The sequence below is a fragment of the Trichosurus vulpecula genome, chromosome 8, assembly GCF_011100635.1.
Source record: "Trichosurus vulpecula isolate mTriVul1 chromosome 8, mTriVul1.pri, whole genome shotgun sequence".
NCBI lineage: Eukaryota > Metazoa > Chordata > Mammalia > Diprotodontia > Phalangeridae > Trichosurus > Trichosurus vulpecula.
Window position 1 is genome coordinate 260,461,658 of NC_050580.1, and position 20,571 is coordinate 260,482,228.

Genomic DNA, 20,571 nt, shown 5'->3' on the forward strand with positions numbered 1-20,571 from the left:
TTCTGTCTTTTGAACTTCAAAGCTTCTTGTTTATTTGGAGAAGGGCTCAAAATCCAGTCCAATTCAATTAAAAATGCTCATTTAGTACCTGCTATATGCTAAGTACTACCCTAAATGCTGGGCATAAAAAGAAAGCAAACAAAACAGCCCTAGTTCATAAAGAACTTGTATCTTACTGGTGTTTTTTCTCAATTACACAAAAATTCAAATTACAAACCAATCTGATTATGACTTGGTCAGACACAGTCCCTTTTTTTTACTTACCCACCCTCATCCCCCTTTGATTGCTAGCTTACTATTCAAATTATTAATAAAGTTTCAAAATTTTTTTTCATTGATGATCTATCTAATCAGAGAATCCCTATGTTTATCAGTTGTTTAAAAACACAAACATTTGTTTACTACATTATGTTACATAAATGCTTATTTTATTATTGAAAAACAATTCAAAAATTGAGGCTTAAAACAAGATAGATTTAGTTATTCTAGGTTGAACTTATTCCTTTTATGTAATGAAAACCCTAAAACTTATTCTCATTAGAGTCTCATAGACAGATGTCTTTTATAGACTTCCGAACTTTGATTTTAATATGTCAAAATTAAAAAAATAGTTGTGTGTCTCTTGATGTCACAAAATGTGTGTTTTTACTCTATGAATGAAGGAGATGTCCCTGACATTGCCAGTCTTCCACCTAAATGCATTCTGTGGTTCTCCAGTACCTCTAAGTAATATAATACGCAGACAATTCAGCCAGACATTTAAATCTTTTCACCATACTAACTCTAAGACCCTTTATTATTTCTATCATTTCCTTCAAATATTCTGTGATCTAGCCAAACTTGACTCGTTGCTGTTTCCTGAACTTGTTGTTTCCTGTTTCCTTGCTCTTGCCCAGATTTCTGGTCTCTGTAACTGAAGGTACTCTCTCCCAATGTAGGCCCTTAGGATCCTTGGTTTACCTTTAAGTAAACTAAGCTAGATGGGGAGGCAGCAAGGTGGTGTAGTAAATAAATTGTCAGGCCTAGAGTCAGGAGGACCCAAGTTCAAATCTTGTCTCAGACACTTATGAGTAATGTGACCCTGGGCAAATCATTTAACCCTGTTTGCCTCAGTTTTCTCAACTGTAAAATGAACTGGAGAAGGAAATAGCAAACCACTCCAGTATCTTTAGCAAGAGAACCTCAAATGCAGTCATGAAGAGATGGCTATGACTTACCAAAACCTAGATGAGATGGTGGATAAAGTGTTTGATCTGATGTCAGAAAGGTCTGAGTTCAAATCCTCCCTCAGATGCTTACAAGCTGTTTGACCCTGGACAAGTCACTTGACCATCAATATACCTCAGTTTCCCTATCTGTAAAATGAGGGTAATAACAGCATCTATCCCCCAGGGTTGTGTTGAAGATCAAGTGAGATAATATTTATAAACACTTTCCAACTCTTAAACATGTAACAGTAATAACTGAATGCTGGCTATTGCTGTGATGACGCTCCTTCAGGGCACAGCACAGGCGCTAGCTCCTTTAGCTGCTGGTGACCTTTCTATATTGCCACAACCTCTGTGTTAATCTACCGCTGAATCTTCCACACAATATGCACTTGGTCCTTTGGAGGAGACAAGATGATGATTGTAGTGTGTGATATTATGTGTGATATGCTGTGGGGAAAAACAGATTAAGTCCTTTAAGAAATAAAGGCAAAAATGGATTGAAGCATGTGTATAGTTTCACTTTGTCAGGCAAGATCCTCTCATCTCTTGTTGGGCAGTGCTATATTCATGCTTGAGAGTTCTTGCAAAGAAGAACTTTCCTTTAATGAGCCCCCTAGCTAAGGCTGGATTGATACGTCACTCTTGCGGTACTCCAGCATCACATTCCGGAATCCAAGAAGGTAAAAAAATGCTTATTCTAAACAAGGTAGACACTAATATCCATATTTCTCTAAAACTTGTTTTGAATATATTTCTTCAGCACTTAAATAGATCCATGATATCATTAGCATGTAGCCTCCGTTGGTGCAGAATCTCTCCCGTTTGTTCCTTCTCATCCTGTCTGATTCTTATCTCTTTCTCTCTGCAAATTCTTCATAGGATTCATCCATTGTTCTAAAAGACTTAGTCTGGAAGTTTTAGTATTTTGCCTATAAAAGTGCATCTTTTAGGTTTTCTATTCTCTATTCCTTACTTTCATGTCCCTTGGCTCATCTCCTTTTCTAGTGATATATGGCCTTAGTGGTGGATTAGCTAACAAGTCAAACTAGTTGGGCATGGGAGTAGGAGAAGCCTCAGCAGAATCCATTTCAAGCTCCCAAAATGTAAAAGAAAGGGCTTCTCATTTGTATAGACAATAAGTCTGCTAGATTTATTTTGAGAATATGTAACTATAAATATTTTCTCAAAGAGAGAGGAGAAGATAAGACTCAGAAGAGGAACAGGGTATCTTTATTTTTGAGGGTAGGACATGGCATATACCAGATTAGAAGGAAGCCAGCTTCAAGAAGACCCTAAAAATGGTGATTCTGTAGGGGCAAGATAGCCAGAAAGATAAACAATGACAATGTTTTTGTGATCTTGTGTGAGTCACTTAACTTCTCTGTGCCTTAGTTTTCTCCTTGTAAAATGAAGGAGTTGTGCCTGATGGCTCATGTAGTCCCTTCTAGCTTTAAGTCAATTATCCTGTGAATAGCTTTAATGTTAGCTGGTGCTGTAGATAAAGCACTGGCCCTGGAATCACAATGACCTGAGTTCATATCCTGTTTCAGATACTAGCCATGTGACCCTAGGCAAGTCACTTAACCTCTGTCTCAATTACTTCTGCTGAAAATGGGGATAATAATGGTAGCTGCCTCCCAGTATTATTATGAAGATCAAAGGATATAACATTTGTGAAGTGCTTTGCAAATCATAAAGTGCTATACATATGCAAGCTATTATTTTTTGTTATTCTAAAATGTACGCCTACAATGACCAAAGAATTGAAATTGTAGGTATATTTCAAAACAATACATATTATAACAATACAAATTCAAAACATGTACAGATACATGTATATACATATATATGTGTGTATACAGATACATGTATACACACATGTTTTTATATATTCACATATGTTTGTTACTGTTGAAGGGAGGTCTTCTATGGGAGTATTTCAACAGGTTTCTTTTTGTGATCCAGATATATTTCACTTTCTCAGTTATTTAATTTCAAGTGAAATTGGGCTGAATGCAAATGTAGTCATCTCTTGATTATCCAGACTAATGGAGAGGAACCGATCAAGAAAAAAATCAATCAATTAACAGATAATTGAGTCCTTTGTATGTGCAAGTGTTGTGCTCGGTATAAACCTGGGTAGTAGGAAGAAGTTTATCAGAATACCAAGAAAGGATTGTTAATAGCCATCATTGATTTAATATGGAGCCAACGTCTGTCACTCCCTGAGAGGAAGTTAGGAAGCTCCTCCAAACTAGAAGCTAACATTTCATGAACTTAATTCGTAATTTACTAAACGTTATTTAATGGTCTGGAAGAGTCAGTTGGTTTTCCAAAGCTTTCTAACCTATTCTCTGGCAATGACTCTATGATATGGGAAAATCTTCACTATATCAGAAAAAACCTCCAATAAATGAAGGAAAAAAATTATTTAAGTGTTTACTCTATGAAAATCTGGTGAATAGAGAAAGGATCTCATAGCCAAGAAGATGTGAGTTCAACTCATGCCTCTTAACACATACAGATTGTGTCAGACTGGGGAGGTAGCTTAACACCTTAGTATTCTAGGTCAAAGATGTCAAACGTTTCCTGCAAGGAACATGCAGCCCACAGCTCTCAAGTGCAGTTCGAATCATATTGGAATATAATTGGGAAATACTTAATCAAATACAATAAAACAGAGAATATTATATTTTAAAACTGAGTCAAAATGCAGCCTGCAGGGATCCTTATATGTGGATTAGTAACCCCCATTTCTATTTGAGTTTTGCACCACTGCTAACTCTCTAGTTGAAGAGAAGGATACCCCCTGCATTGATTAAAGAAGTTCTTCACCAGGAGTGCCATATACTGATAAAATCACAGGACTGATTTCTAACCCTTAGTATATACATAGCCATTGGCTAAAGCTAAGGATACAAAGAGAAAAGCAATACAAACCTACTGCTACCAAGGAGCTCACAGCCTACTGGGAAGTTTCGACTTTGTCAGATGCACAGGCCCAGTTGGTACAGAGGGTACAATAACAAAACTTCGGGTAATGCAGTTCCCTTAATGCCATTTCCATAGATAAAACCATACCCATTGTGGAGGTTGAAACATTTGATAGTGCCATGTAGATTGTTGGTAAAGAATTTTCAGTAGATGTGGCTGCTGAAGAGGAAGTGGGTTGTAGCACCCACAGAAAAGATGCCAGATTGTATCTCCATATTAGTCATTGCTGATGGCTACAGGGGCCAGGCTAGAAGTGGGACTGGTGGTTTCAGGTAGGGTGAGTACTGCCATTTTTAGAACTCTTGGACTTTCCTTTTCATTGGAGGCAATTGGTTAGTGATTGGTGTTGGACAGAATGGTAGGCTTATTATTCTTCACAAAGGTTACTCTTTTTAATCATGCCTGCAGGAGGCTAGACTGGAAGCAGTGCCAGTGGTTGGCAGGGGTGATGTCTGTTATTCCTGGGACTTTGGGGATCAGGGACTTGAATAAAAGGCAAGTTTATGGCAAAGGCCAAAGAGCAGTTATACATCCTAGTATAATTATATGTATATACACATAATGCATGTGTACATGCAATATGCATGTACACATATACATATATAATGCATGAGTACCTGTATGTACATACACAAATATCCATAAAAGTACATACACACACACACACACACACACACACACACACATAGAGACAGAGACAGAGACAGAGACAGAGTCAGAGACAGATAGATATAGATATAGATGCTGAAAGGACTCCAAAACATTATCAGGAAAAAAGTGCTAATCTTAGTCATTCAAATTTTAATTGGCATGCTTTACTATTACCTACAAATGTTTTCACCCTTTGCAATATGGAGGGAATTTCAACTATCACCCCCCCCCCCAAAGAAAGCAACCTAAATTAATATTTTCTTTAATTTAAAATATTCTATGGTAGCTTCTCCAATTCTATTCAAATACTTTCCATAGTTACTTGAAAATTCCAGAGAAATTCAGTAAGTGTAATTTTGGGGTCATTGTCTATATGCATTCCAGAGAAGATAAGCACTATTTTCTCATGGATGCAGGATTTATAAATACTTTCATGCAGAACAAACACCCGTAGAAGAAGTGATTTAAAGGGAGATGTTACAAAATAGAAAGATGGGCGTGCAGGCTTGTGTCTTCATGGGCAAGTGATATATGAGTTAAGATTCAAAGCCATAGAAGGAGATAGCAGCATTTTGCCTTTCCAGAGATAGCATACTGCAAATAAATAAAAATCCAGGACCTTTCAAGTAATATTGATTGGCAGATTTATTTCACTTCTAACATCTGTGGCCTCTAAAATTTGGCCTTGGGGTGTCATAATAATTCAAAACTATGGATTTTTTCAAAATAAAGGATTTAGAAGATGGTTTGCAGGTGGTACTTTGCTAAATGCATCTGGATTTCTTTTTCAGACCAAATGAAGATCAAAAAGAAATATTGTGATCCTTTATTGGCAATTGGTGTGGTTTTTCAGAATATATGGATTGACTTTAAAATTTACTTAATTTTGATAAAGTATACACACATGCTTTCCTCTCATATTTCTATCTGTACAAAAGGATAGAACTCAGAAACACTAAGCTTCAATTTTTGATGTACCTCTTTCTATATCCCCAACAGTCACTCCAGTGGAAGTGATCTTAATTGGTGAATATTTCTATATCATTGTGGAGACAGGAGGCATGATGCACAATCTTATAATGATAGAGAATGGTGAAACTTCCTAATGCAAAGCTCTTGCTTCAAAGATGAGGAAATGGATAGCCCAGGGTAGTTGTGACTTACTTAAGGTCAAACAACTCCTGAATGAAAGGAAAAGTGTTAGAACTCAGAACTTTTGTCTCTTATTCTACCAGTCTTTCCACTATTTCACAATCTCTCTTACTGATTATTTTAATTAGAGAGCAAATGTCTCTGTCCATTTGGTGAATGATTAGGAAAGTGTCTATCTAATTAAATGCTCTGCTGGTATTGATAATTGGGTGAAAATAGGATATTTTTGCATGAGACAGGAATCAGGAAATTCTATCAGCAAAATGATCTGTGGGAAGCACTGGGATATTTGTTGGTACGCCATTTGAAGTGGGAATATGGATACTTTATGAGTTATAATCTATTTGTGACATCAGTAAGAAAATAGTTCTTTTCTTATTAGTTGTTAGATCCATAGGTAGATAGAGCCGTCTCCGTTTACTCATCTGTAAGATGGGGATAATAATAGAATCTACCTCAGAGAATTAAATGAGTTAAGATATATGAACCATGTTGTAAATTTTAAGGTGTTATGTAAATGCTAGTAATGATGTTGGTAGTGGTGGTGCTAGTGCTTGTGGTGATGCTTTAAGAGATCTTAGGGAAATTATTTTCATCATATTCCTGCTTCCTCATCTTTTAAATTAGATATGAGTACATTATTTGGAGTAATGGTAGTAATTAATACTGTAGAGTTTTAAGAGGCTTAAGACTCTTTCTACAGAAGTACTTTATAAAGAAAAAAAAATATGGGAGAGAAAGTGACTTTGAAGACCAGTTAAAAACATAGCATTATCGCAACCACCACTTTTAGACTCATTAGATGAAAACTTGTGGGATCCCATGTGATTGGCCTAAATGGCCTATGAAGGCTTCAGTTTTATATAAAATTGGGAATACTTTACATTTCCATCTGATGAAAAGTCATAACTCAAAATGTATTTTCTGTGTTTCTAATGCCAAAGTTTTCATCAAATAGGAGGAAGACAGGCCATCATTTTTGAGCAGAGGTTCTCTTACGAATTTCTTTGCTGATTGTCAGTTTGGCCAGCTAATGTTTTGTTTTCAGCTCTCCTACTGCAGTTGATCCCTGTAATGCCAGCTGCCTTTCATTTTCATCTTCCCTAGAACATCTGGTACTTACAATGTACCCTGTAGCTTCATTGAGTCATTTCCTGCTGATATATGTCTATATGGAGTTGTGATGATCACCTATGTACGTAAGTAATACAAACCTGTTCTCTCTCTTTCTTTTAAGCTGAGATAGCATTGGCACCGGCTTCTAATCTTATGTACCACTTTCTCCCCTTTTCGAGCCAAGATGGCAATTCTCATCTTGAATAGCTTTAAAATTGCTCATAGCAATCAATGACAACTGAGGCATCACTAAAGAATTCCTTTTATCTCCAAGCTCCAATTTAGATCTGTCATTAAGCTTGAGTAAGCTTGAACTGTCGGAACATTTTTCCTCATTGCATGCTCCAAGCACAAAAAGTCAACTTCAAAATCAAATTTTTTCTATCTCTTACTTCGTAATGGTTTAGTATGAACAATAAGCTGAACCAAAATAGTACTGTCGATTTTTAGTAACTCAGATAACAATATGGCTTTAAAATGGGGAGCCTGCCAGACTTCAAATATGAGGTACAACAAATCATTCACTTGTGCTCTATTTCTTTTTTCTTTTACTGCCAAGGAGGAGGCAACATAGTGTGGAGAGTGATAGTTTGGAAGACAGAAGGTCTGGTTTCTAGTTCTTTCTCTATCACTATTGGTGAGGCTTTGGATATGTCACCTAATCTTCCTAAGCCTGTTTCTCCTCTAAAATGCAGGCATTGGACCCGATGGCTTCTCAAGCATGCTCCAGTTTTAAAAAAAAAGAAATATCTTTCTAAATTCTGTTGCTAGTCATCTTCTTGAATTTCATCACCATATTGTTTAGTCTTTTAAAGGAAATACATGGGGAGAAGCTGCCCAAAAAAGGGGTGGGAACAAAAAAACTAGGAAACCTGGTCTCAGAAATCATCCCGCCAAAAGGTGACCAACAAGGGTCAGAGTTTAATTAATGAATGGATGAAAGTTGACATTATCAAATCAGTTCCTATCCTGAAGCCTTTCTTTCTTCCTCTCAGATTCTCATGCTTCAGTCCAATACTTTTCTAATATGCCTTGCTCATTCCTGGTTTTTAGATTTTCAATTTCATAAAGGCTGTATAAATATTAAGAGTACCGTGCTGAGATTAAGAAATGGAACTTGGCATTAACGTTCACGTATGCCAGTTGTTTAGTACCTGGGATAGTGGACAGAGATCAATCATGTGTGTTGAAATTTAAAAGGGAAGTGAGTGTTGGATCTGCAAGTTGCATTGATTTTCTGCCTTAAGGTTACTCTCCTTCACAGTCCTTCTTATTTTGGTGCAGAAATTCAAAGATTTAGAGGTGGAAGGGACGTGAGAGATCATCTTGTCCAACCATCTCATCTCACCAAGGAGAAACTAAAGGCCAGAGGTATTAAGTGACTTACCCAATGTCACACAAGTAATAACTTGCAGAGGTAGGATTTGAACCCAGCTCTCCAGTCTACAAATCCAGCATTCTTTCTGTCCCATCACGTGGATTCCTAAAGTCAATGGAGTGAATGTTCTGAATGAACACATTGAGCAGGGCAACAGAGTGTGTTTCCTGTTCTAGGAACAGACTACCTAAATAGAGAGGTAACCACCAGCCTATAAACGACAAATTCTTTGGGCCTATAACCCATAAAACAAATATAAATGTAAATGGCCCTAAGTCTATTTGGCTCCCTTCTGCTTGCTCAGTGATGGTGACTGAATGTCAAAAAAAGCAACAGAGGGTGATATGAATCATATCTTTTACACTGTCTACTGCTGTTGTTTAGTCATTCAATCATATTTGACTCTTCATAACCCCACAGGCTGGGCCCTTCTGTTTTCTACTATCTCTTAAAATCTGTCCAAGTTCATATTCATTGTTTTCATGACACCATCTAACTGTTCATCCTCTGCTGTCCTCTTATTTTTTTCCTTCAGTCTTTCCCAACATCAGGGACTTTTCTAATGAGTTTCATCTTTTCATTATTGGGCCAAAGTATTTAAGCTTTAGCTTCAGTAGTTTACCTTCCAGTGTATAGTTTAACTTAATTTCTTGGAGTATCGATTGATTTGACCTTGATTTTCTTGCTGTGCAAGGGACTCTCAAATGTCTTCTCCAGCACCAGTATTGGTGTTTGATCTTTCCTTCTTCTCTTTGATCACATCCAGCTTACCTTGGCTCATAGATCTTATATGCCAGGTTACTATGCTATATTGACCTTTACAGCATTGGAATTTCTTTTCTTCACCAGAGGCATCCGCTGCTGAGCTTCCTTTCAGCTTTTGTCTAGGTGCTTCATTAGCACTGGGACTACTTGTAGTTGTCCTCTACTCTTTCCCAGTAGAATATTGGACACCTTTGGGCTTGGGGGTCTCATCTTCTGGTGCTATCTCTTTTTAAAATTTTAAAACTGTCCATGTGTTTTTCTTGGCACAGACACTGGAGTGATTTGCCATTTCCTTCTCCAGTGAACCTTTCGTTAGAAATCTCTAAGACCTGGTTATCCTGGGTAACCCTGCATAGCTCATGGTTTCATCGAGCTAAGCAAATACATCCACCATGATAAGGCAGTGAGCCAAGAGGGGAGACTGTCTACAAACAATTTTAAAAGGTGAGATCTTTTTTTCAATGTTCATTACATTTGTAAAACACTTGAGAAATTAAAACATCTACATTAGAATTCTTTCATGAATAATACTAGAAGACTAAAATAGTTGCAGTTAAAAGGTAAGAAGTCTCATAGGTTCTCAGAAAGTTGATGAAAGGAGTGAACAGTCAGTTATGTTACACAATAAAGAAAACAACAAACATCATTTAATGGGAAAATTTGTCAGCTCACTATGCAGCACTATGGGATTCAGCAAATAGACCAAATCAAAGATAATTGTAACTTGTGTACCAACATCTGTAGCAGAGAATAAAGCATTAGAAAAATTCGACAAAATAGTTAAGCATCTTTTTGAAATTACTATGAAAATGGGTTGAGGGAACAGTGACAAAAATCATGACAGGAAACATGGTAAATGAGTTGAAAAATCAGACAAAATATTTATACATTATTTAAGTCTCATGCATATCATAAGTTCATCTTTCAATAAGAGAGATGGCAAACACTGAGCAATATCACCAAAAATGGTATTATCTTAGAGAAGAAATGGTACCTGATTTAAGATCTATTTTAAAATAAGCTGGCTATGCAATCAGATCCTTGACTATATGAGCCAGGATAAAAATTGATACCAAATTAGAAGAAATGGTAAAGATGAAAATCTTTAAGATGAAATCTTTCTTGCAATTAGTAATAACTCTAGGAATGGAGCCAAGAGGGCTCCATAAAGGCAGGAACTCCCCTGAGGTCTCCCAACTTTCCAAATGACATTAAAATAACACATTAAAATGAATTCTGGAGCTGAAGAACCAAAAAAAGGATGAGGTGAAACAATTTTCCAGCCTAAGATAAATTAGAAGGCATTTACTGTGCCAAGCAAGCCAACAACAGTCCTTCTGGGCAACTGAATTGGTGGCCATAGCAGCTTCTAGAGCTCTCAGCCTAGAGAATATAAGCTGGTTCTCACAATTGATCAGAGATTTCAGGGGACCTTTGCTGGCCCTGGAAACAGGACTCCATTTCTTTGCCCATACATGATTCTGGGTCACAATTCAAAGGTGAAGAGGAGCACTAGCAGGAGCAGGGACCCTGGTCACAGGTCTAGCAGGAAAAGACTGCTTGTGGTTACTCAATTACCAGATCATAGACCAGGAGAGCAGTGACCACATTGCTTCTTAGATCATAACACTTTGGAAGAACTGAAAACTTACAGACACTCCAGAACTAGTGCTGAAAGCAATTATATGAAAAACCTGAAGCTTGGGATAGTGCCACATCTACCTAGAGATCAGAGCCCAACTTTAACATAAAATTAAAAGTCAAGAAATAGTTTGGAAAAATGAGGAAACAACAAAAAACCAGACCATAGAAAGTTACTGTGGTGACAGTGAAGATCAAAACACAACTCAGAAGACAACAAATTCAAAAGTGCTACATTCAAACCATCAAATAAAAATGTGAATTGGTCCCAGGTCTAGAAAGAATTCCTGGAAGAGCTCAAAATGGTTTAAAAAATCAATTAAGAGAAGATGGCGGCTGGTAAGCAGGGAATAGTGTGAGCTCCCTATGGAGACCCTCCAAAAACTTATAAAAAATGGCTCTGAACCAATTCTAGAACGGCAGAACCCACAAAACAGCAGAGGGAAGCAGGGATCCAGCCCAGGACAGCCTGGATGGTCTCTGGGTAAGGTCTATCCCACACGGAGCTCGGAGCTGGGAGCTGGGAGCTGGGAATGGAGTGGAGCAGAGCCCAGCCTGAGCGGCGTGGACCATCCAGACCAGAAGCCAGGCAGAGGGGGCCCTAGCACCCTGATTCAGTGAGCTGCGGCAGTTATGAGACTTCTCAACCCACAAACACAAAAGACTGTGGAGAAGGTTAGTGGGAAAAGCTGCGGGAGTGGAAGGAGTTCACGGTTCGGCTTCCAGCCCCGGGAGCAGCGGAGGTGGGGCAGCTACAGCTGTTGTTACTTCCGGCTCCAGGCCCACCTGGTGGGAGGAATTAAGTGGCGGATCAGAGCAGGGGTGCACAGCCTGCCGAAGATCTAAGCCCAGTTCAGGTTGGGGGTTCTTGGGGAAGGAGCAGTGCCGGTGTGGCAGAGCTGGCACCTCCCCCCAAAACGTGGAACATAGAACTCTTTAGTCTACAAGCAGTCATACCCCACTGAAAAACTCAAGGGTCAAGTTAGTTTGTTGGTAATATGGACAGGCAGCGAAAACGCACCCAGATTCAGTCTCAGACTTTGCATTCTTTCTTTGGTGACAAAGAAGACCAAAACATAGAGACAGAAGAAATTAATAAAGTCAAAGAGCCTACAACAGAAACCTCCAAGAAAAACAAGAACTGGTCCCAGGCCATGGAAGAGCTCAAAAAGGAGTTGGAAAAGCAAGTTAGAGAAGTAGAGGAAAAATTGGGAAGAGAAATGAGAAGGATGCGAGAAAACCATGAAAAACAAGTCAATGACTTGCTAAAGGAGACCCCAAAAAATACTGAAAAATACACTGAAGAAAACAACACCTTAAGAAACAGACTAACTCAAATGGCAAAAGAGCTCCAAAAAGCCAATGAGGAGAAGAATGCCTTGAAAGGCAGAATTAGCCAAATGGAAAAGGAGGTCCAAAAGACCACTGAAGAAAATACTACTTTAAAAATTAGATTGGAGCAAGTGGAAGCTAGTGACTTTATGAGAAATCAGGATATTATAAAACAGAACCAAAGGAATGAAAAAATGGAAGACAATGTGAAATATCTCCTTGGAAAAACCACTGACCTGGAAAATAGATCCAGGAGAGAGAATTTAAAAATTATTGGACTACCTGAAAGCCATGATCAAAAAAAGAGCCTAGATACCATCTTTCAGGAAATTATCAAGGAGAACTGCCCTGATATTCTAGAGCCACAGGGCAAAATAGAAATTGAAAGAATTCATCGATCACCTCCTCAAATAGATCCCAAAAAGAAATCTCCTAGGAATATTGTGGCCAAATTCCAGAGCTCCCAAATCAAGGAGAAAATACTGCAAGCAGCCAGAAAGAAACAATTCGAGTATTGTGGAAACCCAATCAGAATAATCCAAGATCTGGCAGCTTCTACATTAAGAGATTGAAGGGCTTGGAATACAATATTCCGGAGGTCATTGGAGCTAGGATTAAAACCTAGAATCACCTACCCAGCAAAACTGAGTATCATGCTCCAAGGCAAAATATGGATTTTCAATAAAATAGAGGACTTTCAAGCTTTCTCAGTGAAAAGACCAGAACTGAATAGAAAATTTGACTTTCAAACACAAGAATCAAGAGAAGCATGAAAAGGTAATCAAGAAACGGAAATTGCAAGGGACTTACTAAAGTTGAACTGTTTTGTTTACATTCCTACATGGAAAGATGATGTGTATGATTCATGAGACCTCAGTATTAGGGTAGTTGAAGGGAATATGCATATATATATATGTTTATGTATATATATAAGTGAATGTGTATGTATGTATGTATGTATCTATGTGTATATGTATGCATGTGTATGTATGTGTATATATATGTATGTTATATATATATATATATATATATATATATATATATATATATATATATATATATATATATATGTAAAAGAGAGAGAGCAGACACAGGGTGAGTTGAAGATGAAGGGAAGATATCTAAAAGAAATAAAATGAAATTAAGGGATGAGAGAGCAACATACTGAGAGAGGGAGATAGGGAGAGATAGAATGGGGTAGATTATCTCGCATAAAGATGGCAAGAGGAAGCAGTTCTGTGGCAGGAGGGGAGAGAGCAGGTGAGGGGGGAATGAGTGAACCTTGCTCTCATCAGATCTGCCCTGAGGAGGGAATACTATACATACTCAGTTGGGTATCTTACCCCACAGGATAGAAGAGGGAGGAAGATAAAAAAAATAAAAGGGGGGCGATGATGGAGGGGAGGGCAGATGGGGGTGGAGGTAATGAAAACAAACACTTTGGAAAGGGGATAGGGTCAAGGTAGAAAATTCAATAAAGTGGGATGGGTTGGGAAGGAGCAAAATGTAGTTAGCCTTTCACAACACGAGTATTGTGGAAGGGTTATACATAATGATACATGCGTGACCTAGTGCTCGACTCGTTAGGGAGGGTGGGTGGGAAGGGAAGAGGGGAGAGAATTTGGAACTCAAAGTTTTAAAAACAGATGTTCAAAAACAAAAAAAAAGTTTTTGCATGCAACTAAAAAATAAGATACAAAGGCAATGGGGCGTAGAAATTTATCTTGCCCTACAAGAAAGGAAGGGAAAAGGGGATGAGAGGGGAGGGGGGTGACAGAGGGTAGGGCTGACTGGGGAACAGGGCAACCAGAATATATGCCATCTTGGAGTGGGGGGGAGGGGAGAAATGGGGAGAAAATTTGTAATTCAAACTGTTGTGAAAATCAATGCTGAAAACCAAATATGTTAAATAAATAAATTTAATTTAAAAAAAATTAAATCTGAGGAAAAAATGTCTATGATGGTCAAGAGTAGATAAATTAAATCACAACTTTATTTACAAAAATACTCATCAAGAAGTATTTTTGATAGCTGCCTCAGTCTGCCACAAACTAAATCTTAACTGTGCAGTTTGTTTCATTCCCTTAAGTATGTTTATTGAGATAAAAACAAAATTATTTGGACAAATCTACCAAGTCAGATATTGCTTCTTACTCAAAATAAAACAGAAGTCAATTTTAAGGGGAAAAAATACCTACTTCATATTGAAAATTTTCACCAAGGCCTCTGTAATAAAGTTTTGTTTTGTTTTAAATAAAAAAGAAACACTCAATGTCTATGAAAAAAAATCAATTAAGAGAGGTAGAGGAAAAAATGGAAAAAGAAATGAGAATGATTCAAGAATATATGAAAAATAGCCAACAACTTGGTAAAGAAGGCAAAAGTGAAGAAAATGAAATCCTAAAAAAACAGAAGAAGCCAAATGGTAAAAGAGGCACAAAAATCCACTGAAGAGAAGAATTCACTAAAAATCAGAATTGTGAAATGGAAAAAGGTACAAATATTCAATGAAGAAAAGAATTCCTTAAAAAGTAGAATTGGCCAAATGGAAGAAGAGGTACAAATGCTTAATGAAGAAAATAATTCTGTAAAACTTAGAATTGGGCAAGTGGAAACTAATTACTCCATGAGATATTAAGAAAGTCAAAAACACAATAAAAAATAGAACAAAATATAAAAAATCTACCTGGAAAAAATTGACATGAAAAATAGATCAAAGAGATATAACTTAAGAATTTTTGGACTATCTGATAGACTGATGAAATAAAGAGATTAGACACCCTATTTCAGTGAATTAGCAAAGAAAAAATGCCCGGATGGCCTGATAACCAGAGGGTAAAGTAGAAGTTGAAACAATTCACCAATCACCTTCTGAAAGAGATCTCAAAATGAAAAGTCCCTGGAATAGTATAAACAAGTTCTGGAGCTCCCAGGCAAAGGAGAAAAACATTGCAAACAGCCAGAAAGAAACAAATCAAATATCATTGAAGCACAGTCAGGTTAACATAAGATTTATCACCTTCTACATTAAAAGATTGGGGGCTTGGAATATAACATGCCAGAAGGTAAAGATGCTAGAATTTCAACCAAGAATCACCTACCCAGCAAAACTTCCTGGCGAAAATGGATATTTTATGAAATATAGGGTTTTCAAATATTCCTGATGAAAAGACCAGAGCTAAATAGAAAATCTGACTTTCACATACAAGACTCAAGAAAAGAATTAAAAGGTAAACATGAAAGAGAAATCACAAAGTATTCTGTAAGGTTAAACTGTTTACATTTCTACATGGGAGGATGATGCTTGTAGCTCCTAAGAACTTTGTCATTATTAGGATGGTTAGAAGGAGTGCACATACACAGAGGGCATGGTATGAGTAAACTATGATGGGATGATATAAAAAAAAATAAGTGGTGAGAAAAATGACACACTGGGAGAAGGAAAGGTAAAATGCTGTAAATTATATAGAAGTGGTGTAAAAGGAAGAGTGTTCATAGTGAAGGGGAAAATGTTTGGGTTGGGCAATATTTGAACCCTACTCTCATTAGAATTGACTGAAAGAGGGAGTAACATACACAGTCAGTTGAGTATAGAAATCTACCAACCTACAGTAAAGAAGGAGGAGTAGGGCACCAGGGAAGTTGGGGAAACAGAAGGAAGGGTGGATTGGGAGAAGTGATGTCAGGAGCAAAGTGGTTTGAGGAGGGATGGGGTGAAAAGAGAAAGAGAGAAGGATAAATATGGATGGGGGAAGCAGGACTGACTTCAATACACAGTTTGTAATCATTACTGTGAATGTGAATGGAATGAACTCACACATAACAGGGAAGTGGATAACAGGATTAAAAACTAGAATCCTAAATATGTTTTTTATAAGAAACACATTTGAAGCTGAAAGATACAAATAGGGTAAAGAGAAGGGAATGGGACAGAATCTAAAAAAAAGCAGGCATAGCAATTATGATCTCAGACAATACAAAGGTGAAAATAGATTTAGTTAAAAGAGATAACAAAGGAAACCACATTTTACTAAAATATATCTTAGATACTGAAGTAATACCAGTACTAAACATATGTGCAACAAATGGTATAACATCCAAATTTTTAAAGGAAAAGTTAATGAATTATAGGAAGAAATAGATAGTAAAACTATATTAGTGGATGACCTCAACTTTTCCCTCTCAGAATTAGATAAATCTAACCAAAAAATAAACAAGAAAGAAGTTAAGGAGATGAATAAATAGAAAAGTTAGATATGCTAACCTTCTGGAGAAAATTGGATGGGGATAAAAAGGAACATAATTTTTTGTGTTTTCCTGTGGCTTATGGTACCTACACAAAAAAATGACAATATATGAAGCATAAAAACTTCACAAAAGCAGAAATATTAAATGCATCACTTTCAGATCATAATGCAATAAAATTACATTTAATAAAGTGGCATGGAAACAGATTAAAAATTAATTGGAAAATATATGATCTAATAATAGGTCAAAGAACAAATCAGAGAAACAATCAATTATTTCATTAAAGAGAATGATGACAATGAGAAAACATACCAAAATTTATGGGATGCAGATAAAGCAGTACATAGGGGAAAGTTTATACATCTAAATACTTATGTCAATACAATAGAGAAAGAGTATATCAATGAATTGATTATGCAAAAGAAAAGGAACAAATTAAAAATCCCCAATTAACTATCAAATTGGAAATCCTGAAAATCAAAGGAGAAATTAATGAAAATGAATGTAAAAAACCATTGAATTAATAAATAAAACAAGGAACTGGTTTTTTAAAAAAAAAACTACTTACAAAATAAATAAACCATTGGCTAATCTCGTTTAAAAAAGATTCTAAATTACCAGTAACTTATCACTAATGAAGATGAAATTAAAGCAATTATTATAAGCCATTTAGCTAAATTATATAGTAATAAATATAACACGTGAAAAATGTATGAATATTTCCAAAAATATAAATTGTGCAGATCAACAGAAGAGAAAATAGAATACTAAAATAACCCTCTCTTAAAAAAAGAAATCAACCAAGCCAGGAATAAGCTCCCTAAGAAAAAATTGTCATGTCCAGATAGATTCACAAGCGAATTCTACCAAACATTTAAAGAACAATGAATTCCAATACTCTATAAGCTATTAAAAGTATGTAAAGGAGTTCTACCAAATTCCTTTTACGACATAAATATAGTTTTGATACCTAAACTAGGAAGAGGAGAGACAGACAAAAAAAACATAGTCCATTTTCCCAAGGAATATTTATGCGAAAAATTTAAACAAAATATTATCAAGGAGATTGCAGCCATATATCATAAGGATCATACTCTATAACCAGGTGGGATTCATAGCAGGAATGCAAGGTTAGATTAATATTAGGAAAACTATCAGCACAGTTCACTATATCCATAACAAAACCAAGAGAAATAATGATTTTTTCAATAGACGCAGAAAATGCTTTTGACAAAATACAACACTCATTCCTATTAAAAACACCAGAAAGTATATGAATAAATACAGCTTTTCTTGAAATGCTAAGTAGTATCTATCTAAAAGTATCAACATGCATTATCTGCAATGGAGACAAACTAGAAGCCTTTCCATAGGATCAGGGGTGAAGTAAGGATGCCCATTATCATGACTATTATTCAATATTGTACTAGAAATGCCAGCTGTAGAAATAAGAGAAGAAAAATGAATTTAAGGAATTAGAATCATCAGTGAGGAATCAAAAATGTGATTTTTCCCAGATGACATGATGCTATACTTGGAGAATCCTAGAGAATCAATTTAAAAACTAGTTGAAATAATTAGTAACTTTAACAAATATACAGAATACAAAATAAACCCACATTAATCATCAGCATCTCTATGGATTATCACCAAAGTCCAGAAGCAAGAGATAGAAAGAGAAATACTATTTAAAATAACTGCAGGCAATATAAAATACTTGGAAGTCTAACTGGCAAGACAAACTGATAATTAAAAAATACTCTTCATAGAAAATCTGATTTAAACAATTAGAAAAGTATTAATTGCTCATGGTTAGGCTAAACTATTACAACAATTTTATCTAATTCAACTTACTCAATGCCATACCAATCAAACTACCAAAAATATTTTAGAGAACTAGAAAAAAATAATAAAACTTACCTGGAAGAACAAAAGAGGAAGAATATCAAGGGAATTAATCAAAAAAATGTGAAGAATGGGACTTAGCCATACAAGATTTCAAACTGTACTACAAAGTAAAAATCATCAAAACAATCTAGCATTGACTAAGAAAGAGAATGGTGGATCAGTGGAATAGATTAGGTACACAATCCACAATAGTAAATGACCACAGTAAATCTACTGTTTAAAACAAGAACTCAGTATTTGACAAAAACTTCTGGGAAAACTGGAAAGCAGTTTGATAGCCAGGTGGTACAATGGAGAGAGTGCCAGGCCCATTGATAGGAAGTCTTCAGTTCAAATCCAGCCTCAGACACTAGCTATGTCACTTTGGGTAAGTTACTTAATCCTCTTTGCCTCAGTTTCATCATCTGTAAAATGAGCTGCAGAAGGAAATGGCAAGCCACTCTAGTATTTTTTCTAAGAAAACCCCCAAATGGGGTCATGAAGAAGTAGACACAACTGAAATGCCTGAAGAACAACAACAAAGCAACAGGTTGAGACAAACATCTCACACTCTATACCAAGATACGATCGAAATGGGTACATGATTTGGACATTAAGGGTAATACCATAAGCAAATTAGGAAAGTATGGAATAGTTTTTTTTCTGTCAGATCTAGAGATTAGAAGAATTTATGACCAAGCAAGAGACGGAGGACATTACAGGATGTAAGAAGAACAATTTTGATTTCATTAAATTAACAAGTTTTTGCACAAACAAAAACAATGTAGATAACATTAAAATGACAGCAAAAGACTGGGCCAGGCTGGGGGGGGGCGATTTATAATAAGTTTCTGTGATAAAGGCATCATTTTTCAACTATGTGGAGAACTGAGTCAAATTTATAAGAATTCAAGTCATTCTTCAATTGATAAGGATCAAAAGATATGAACGGGCAGTTTTCAGATAATGAAATCAAAGCTATTGATAGTTATATGAAAAAATGCTCTAAATCAGTAAAAAGGCAGAAGAAAACAATTCTGAGACACCACCTACATCTGTCAGATTGACTAACATGACAGAAAAGGAAAATGACAAATGTTGGAGGAGATGTTGGAAAATTGGGACACTAATACACTGTTAGTGGAACTGTGAACTAATCCAACTTCTGGAGAGCAACTTGGAACTATGCCCAAAAGGCTATAAAGCTTGCATACTCTTTGACTTAGCAGTGGAATTACCAAGTCTGTATCCAAAAGAGATTTAAAAAACAAGGAAATGGGCCTATGTGTACAAAAATATTTATAGCAACTTTTTTGTGGTGGCAAGAAAATGAAAATTGAGGGGATACCCATCAATTAGGGAATAGCTGAACAAGTTTTGGTATATGATTTTGATGGAGTACTATTATGCCATGAGAAATGACAAGTAGGATGATTTCAAAAATCTTGGAAAGATACAAACTCATGTAAAGTGAAGTGAGCAGAACCAGAGGAACACTGTACAAAGCAATTGCGAAATTGTATAAGGATTAATTGTGAATGACTTTGTTATTCTCAGCAATACTATAATCTAAAACAATCCCAAAGGATTTATGATGAAAAAATGCTATGCATATCCAGAGAAGAATCTGATGAAGTCTGAATATAGATTGAAGCATATTTTTTTAAACTTTCTTGTTTAGTTGTCCATATTTTCTTTCACAACATGAGCAATATGGAAATATGTTTGGTATGATTGCCCACGTATAACTTATCAAATTGCTTATCTTCTCAGTAATGGGCACAAGGAGGGAGGGAGAAGACAGAGGGAGGGATCAAGTTTAGAATTCAAAATTTTAAAAAATGTTTAAAATTTTTACATATAATTGGAAAATATTAGAAAAAAAACAATGGCTCTAATCTGAAAAATAACTCTAAAAATGGAAGATATGTAAAAATGAATGAATGCTCATTGCATTTTTAGAGAAATTTAACAGATATAAAGGTTGCTATAATTAGTTTGTCCAAAAAAGCTAAGAAACTACTTTACTTGGTAATGTTTCATTCTTTGCCACGTAGAGAAAGAAGACAGTCAAGAGCACCACAGGGACAGAGGAAAAGCTCACTGGCAAAACACCATTGGGGAAGTATTACTTCAACACCCTAAAAAGGGATGATGGGGTTGATTAGTATACAGCAAACTTAGTATGAAACCCAG